Here is a 6892-nt window from a genome sequence, read left to right on the forward strand (position 1 = left end):
ACCCATGGAGACGAGGACCTGGGTTAGGGCCTATTGCGAAAGATAGAGACATAATTTACCTCATAGAAACACATGAGCATGAAGGGTGCAAAACACCTATGTTTGAAGGATACTGGAAGATGGTAGTGTGGAACAAGGCAGCTGGGAATGGCAAAGGGCACGGTGTTATTATGGTTTTAGTAAGGGAGAAAGAAGGTCGTCTCATTCAGTTAGAAAAAGAAGACTCAAATAAGCAATTCATTTGGTTTAAAATATCATAAAATGGAAACCACGTCAGAAATGCAGCATGTTATTTTGCACCACAGGTTTCAAAAATCTACAAAGGTAGAGGCCTTGACCACAAAGATCCATTTGTAGCCTTAAAAGTGGATATTGCAACATATTCGCAACTAGGTGAAGTTCTTATAGTGGGTGATTTCATTGCTAGGACTACAAGTGAGTAAGCTAGCATTCTTTGTTGTAAAGATGATTGTGACCCTATTTGGCTTACAGAAGAAAGTAATCATCAGTGTGAGAGAATTTTAGAGGACACGGGCTGCAATATCTTTGGTGAACAATTGCTTACTCTATGCGGGGCCTTTGATTTAGTCATTTGTAATGGCTTGACTAGATAGGCAAAGTCCGGTAAATTCACTTGCAATACTTACAATGGAGAAAGTGTGGTAGATTATGTAATTTGCTCGCATGGTTTGTGTGAGAATATGGAGGAAGTTTTGACTGAAGATCAGCTACGGGACTTGAAATCAGATCACAAGGCAATTTATTTATGTTTCTCTTGGATTGGAAATACACAATTAGAGTAAAAAATTCAGCGTGTCCAACAAAATCTCCCAAAGGGCAGAATTATTTTTACCCCAGAAAATTGTAATACCTTTAAAATGACGCTAGAGAGGCACTTCGAGAAGGAGAAAATTACAATTCATAGCCTTCATAGTCATGAATTAACACATTTAATTCAATGTGCACTTGGAAAGTGCAAAAGAGCAGATATTAAGAAGTTTGAAACAAATTTCTTTTCGGTTAATGCTTAGTTTGACGAGGAATGCAAAAAGGCAAGGAGAATGTGGAAAGAGTCAAACAAGGATAACATAAAGCTCAAAGCTTACAAGCAGTTATTAAGCAAGAAAAAGGTCGATTTCATGGTTTCAAGGAGGGAAGAACTAATCTTCCTTGGGAAAAATAATCCCAAATTATTTTGGAAGGAGCTCCAACCGAAAAAGATACAAATTGGAAATAATATTACAGCTTCTAAATGGTTTGACTATGCAAGACAACTCTATGAGCAGGTTTCCAAGGTTGACCCTCCCTCCCTTAGTCAACATTGATACTGAACTCTTCAAGGTACAAGAGGTAGAGATGGGTATCAAGAAGTTGGGTATTGGAAAAGCAAAAGATTTAGATGAACTCCAAGCAGAATATCTAAAGTGGGGCTCAAAGATTCTTGCACCTCACATTACAAAAATCTTCAACAACATCATACAACAAGGGCTCCCCACAAATTGGACAACTAGTTTAGCAATACCTCTTTTCAAGAGTGGTGACGTCAATAATCCTTCCAATTATAGGACCATCATGATAAACCCTTTGTTTGCAAAGCTATTTGGAAGCATGCTAGAAAACAAAATTAGCAAGTGGGCAGAAGAAAGAGATAAATGCACTAAAGGACAAGCATGTTTTAGACCTAAACAAACAACAATTGATCATTGTATAACTTTAAGGCACATCATTGAAAAAGTTTGGGAGAAAAAGGAAGAAGTATTTTGTTGCTTTGTTGATTTCAGAAAAGCATTTGACTCGGTTCCTAGGGATAAGCTTTGGCACAGAATGGAGGAACTTGGGGTTCCTAAACATTTGAGAGCAGTTGTGCATAGGCTGTATGAAGAGGTAAAAGTCAAAATTAGAACTTTAGCAGGCATTTCTGAAAGTTTTAGAAGCGATATCGGGGTCAAGCAAGGTTACCCATTGTCTCCTACCCTTTCTGGTTTATATATCGACAAGCTTGAGGAATGGTTAAATTCGCAAGGGGGTGATGGTATCTATTTGATAAAGTTTGTTATAAGACTTATTTTGTATGCAGATGACCTTATTTTGATTTCTAAATCGGCTCTTGGTTTGAAAGAGCACTTACTATCCCTTGAGCATTTATTTAGAAGTGTGGGGATGCAAGTCAATATCAGCAAAACAAAAGTAGTGGTCTTCTCTAAGAAAAGAAAACATAACCAACATAAGTTCTACTTTGAAGGCAACATTCTGGAAGAAGTTGCGGATTACATATACCTTGGAATTGACTTCAACAAAAATCTAAGCTGGAATGGTTGTAGAAAGAAAAGAAATTTGAGGGATTGGAAAGCATTTTATGCTTTTCAAAATAGGTGTAGAGAGGCAAAGTTATGGGACTAGAAAACCACTCAAACTCTTTTTGGGCTTCTAGTGATTCCAATGGTTCTCTATGGTTGTAAACTATGGGCCAAGAGTACATCCGACATGCAGTGGAGACAAATTGAGAAAATTCAGAAGCGTTTGATTACAAACAAATTTAAGATTAAAAGTTCAGTTCCTTATGATATCTTGTTAAGTGAAACAAGGACTGCTCCTATTGAAGCAATTGCTATGGTGCGAGTCATAAGGTATTTAAAAAAAATGAGCAAATGGAAGAGGGTAGATGGCCTAAGGTTGTTTTTAATGATAGATTGTGCAAGAGCAAAAAAACTTGGATGCAGCAAAATAACAAATGGTTTAGTAAATTGGGGATTTGCTTGAACGCGTGTCCCATAAACAACAAAGAGATAAAAGCTTTTGTTATGGAAAAGTTCCACAAGCGTACTTGGGATAAGGAGCTAGGAAGAAAGAAAAAGTACTATATTGAAGTGTTTAATCTCACTCATAGTCATCAACCAAAAGCATATATAGAGGCCAATATCTCTTGGAGAGCCAAAATTCTTATTGCTCAGTTAAGGACTAATTCTCATCAACTCCATTGTGAAACAGGGCGCTGGAAAAGGCCAAAGGAAGTGTGGGAGGAAAGAATATGCATTTTTTGTTCTTTCGGAAAAGTGGAAACAGAAAAACATTTCATTTTAGAATGTGTGGCTTTCAAAGACAATAGGGAAATTTATGCAAATACGCTAGCAGCGAGCTCTTGGGATAATCTATGGGAGCATTTATTTTGAAGCTTCACAAAAAAAGGGCCGAATACATCAAACATATGAAGAAGCAATATGTCCCATAAGTTATCGTTAACCTCGCGGATGTTAAAATAATTTCTTCTTCTTCTACCATTTTTGTAAATTGGTGAAAATTTTAAATAAAATTATTATTTAATTGAGTTTAAATTTAATTAATTTTATACCATTTTTATAAATCGGTGAAAATTTATTTTTCATATCGCTGTGTTCATTTAAACTCAATCCAATCTAACTTTTAAATAAATAAATAAAAACACACAAAAAATAAAAACAAAAATAAATTAGGTTCAAAGTTAACTATGGTACCATGTTCATTGCTTTATACAAAATAAATTCAACGCTATAAAAAATCCTCTTAAACACTTACATTTTGCAAATTACATTGTATAAACTTATAATTTTAACACATTTTATGAAATTTTTAACAATATTTATTATAAAAATATATATAATCCAATTTATTAAATATTTCTATTAAAAGTATATATACATATATGGAGTTGTTTTTATTAATTTAAAATTATAAAAAAGAAAAACAAAACAAAAAAAATTATAACCAATCATGACAAAGCATTGCAATTTTAACAACTTAAAGTTGTAAATTTACCGCAAATTTTATCTTTATATTCCAAGGATTACGAACTAAAATTGTGTTAAAATCATAAAGTATTTAGCATTTTTTTAATGAAATTAGCCAACCGACTCATGCAAAATATTTTTTGAAATGAATGTATTAGTAAAATTTATGACAGGAAGAAGTTTAGGAATGAGGAGATTTCCTTTTAATATGTTTTATTTTTATTAAACCTAATTTTATTTATTTATAAAATTGAATTATTTTTCAAAGTTTTGGAAAGTAAGATAGACGGATGATCTTATATAAAAATGATATTAAATAATTTGTTTTTAAATTAAAATTTTATGATATATATTTTTTTTTGGTAAATTTGTGTTTTTTATTATGTCATTGTTGTTTGGACGATAGTATATAATTTCTATGTTGGAGGATTAATCTTAATTGTATATGGTAATGTATAGTTCATGTTGGAGGATTAATCTTAACCGTGCACAGGAATATTTGGAAATTTTTTATTTCCTGCATTGTTGAACCTTGGTTTTACATGGTTTTTTAGGTTTACGTCCCCTGCCACCGCTGCCGTCGCCACCGGGGCTCCAAATCCCAGGTCTCGGCGTTAGCGATGGGTGCATTTACTGTCACATGCAGGGGTGTACCGTCATCAAGCACTATGACAAACTTTAAGCAGAAAAATATAATTTCGAGCAGAAAAAGATTCACAATGTTGCTCTAAACGCCATGAAAAAGGTCACACCAGGTCAAAATCTCACTAGACTTGTAAAAATGACACCAAAATTTTGGAGAAGTTGCAACAATCCGTCTCCGAAGCAGTAAATGAAATGAAATTTTAACGCTCATAGTCTATAGGATCACTAGCTTCCCTGTTTTTCGTCTTTTGCAATTCAGTCCTCTTATTATTCAAATTAATGATGAGTTGACACAACCTTCTAAGAGTCGCCTTAGTGAAAAGACAATGCCAAGGAACCGATGTCAACATACGATTGTAACTGCCTCTGAAAGCATCACATTCCAAAATGAAATGTTTTTCCGATTCCATTACCCCAGAAGTGCAAAAAATACACACCCGTTATTGCCAAGCTTCTTTCGGTCTTTTCCAACAACCTACTTCGCACAGTGATAAATTAAAAAAAAACACACACACACACACACAAAAACCAGTGATGTTTTACCCTACCCCTGAGCTTGTTTTCTTGCGATGGCACCAGATTAAATCATCCTCCACATCCAATGACCTATGTCGTCCAGCCTGTTGACGGTAGTTTTCCTTCATTCGATTAAAAACTATGTTGAAGGTAGTTTTCTTCTGTCTGGGTAAAAACTATTTGATGACTAAATTTGTGTTTATTTGTCCAAGGAGTTGAGCTCAAGCTATAGTAGGAATATATTGTGTTTCAAGTGGTAGTAGAAATATATTGTGTTTCTAGTCATGGAGGGTTCAAATCTCTCAAAACATGCTCTATTTAGATAAAATTGTGAGAAAAACTATATAAAATAAAGTTTTAGTCCCATAAATTATTTTTAGTCTTATGGACATTAAAAATATCATTCATTTACTATAAACCACTATTAATTTAATTTCAAAGCAAATACCAACCATAATGCATCTTATTCTTATAAGTAGTGGCAAAAGAGTATTATTTGATGGCTACTTTTGTGTGGCAAAAGAGTACTATTTGATGGCTACTTTTGGGACGCTTACGTGCTCAAATATTCTATTTATAATGCATCTTATTCTCATAAGTAGTGGCAAAAGAGTACTATTTGATGGCTACGTTTGTGTGGCAAAATAGTACTATTTGATGGTTACTTTTGGGACGCTTATGTGCTCGAATATTCTATTTAATATCACTGATTACTGATATAAAAAATACAATGCGGATAATGTGTGCTTTGATTATTTTTTTGACCTGAGGTTAGGGTTTGAGCGCTCTCCGCAGCCTCCCCTTGCGCCTCTGGTTCAGACCTTTGGAACCCTGTCCACCATGGCGGATTCGCAACAGCATCTTGGCACTCGCTCCTTCAAGGATATGGTCTTTGGTCAGCTGCCAGACCAGGCTTCATTCTTCACCAAGTTTTCCACCAGTTTCGCCTTATGTACGCCACCAGGAGGAAACTCTCACAAAGAAGAAACAACACATCCACAACAAAAAGAGTTGCCTCAGAGGAATGAAGACACAACGAAAAGGATAACCAAGGATACTCGGGTAGAAAAAGGCAAGGCTACAGACACGCCCTTCCCTGCTAACGTAAATCCTTCAAAAACTCAGAGTAGCCGCAGGATCAGGGGAAAAAGACTAAGAATAATTGCAACCCCAAAGCCAAGAAAATCCCAGAACTGGAAATCCAGGACCTTGGGGTAGCAGTATACAGAGAATACATGCAAGAACATGTAGTAATATGCAAGTTCATGGGCATCTGGCCAACTGAAAAAGCCTTGAATTGGTGGATTCAAAGCAAATGGACACCCAAAGGGGAGATTAGACTTCAGTTGGGCTCCAAAGGATTCTTCACAGTCATCTTTGACCTCCTAGAAGATAGAGACAAAATATTTGAAGGAGGACCCTATTTCTACAATTCAGCTGGTTTATACATGAGATTTTGGAGGGAGAACTTCACACCAGAAAAAAGAGGATTTTACGAGGGTTCCAATCTGGGTACACCTCTACTCCTTACTAATAGATTATTAGGCTCCTTCAGTCTTAAAAGTAGGAGACCAGCTGGGGGAGTACATCAAAATGTCTGAAGGCACCAGAATGGGTCAATATGTTTCCTACGCCCGAATTTGCGTATATATAGACGTCTTTGGTGCCCTGCTAGAAGAAATTAAATTAATCTTCAGGGACGAAGTCTGGCTGCAAAGTATAGACTATGAACATATTCCCTTCCGATGCAGGAAGTGTCATGAGCATGGGCATCTCTTCCGAGACTGTCCAATGAATAAAACCCCTCAATCGCAAGAGCAAGCAAGTAAATGAAAAGATAGCAAAGGATTTACTAAAGTCATCTCTAGGAATAAGAACAATAGGAAAAAGGTTATCCCCAAGAAGAACCAATTTAAAGAAGTAGGCCAAAACCAGTTCAATGTATTGAACAGTACCCAGGAGCAAAT

Source organism: Pinus tabuliformis, chromosome J (genome assembly GCF_031772625.1).
Source record: "Pinus tabuliformis cultivar Carrire ecotype Pingquan chromosome J, CPIR1, whole genome shotgun sequence".
In the NCBI taxonomy this organism is placed as follows: domain Eukaryota; kingdom Viridiplantae; phylum Streptophyta; class Pinopsida; order Pinales; family Pinaceae; genus Pinus; species Pinus tabuliformis.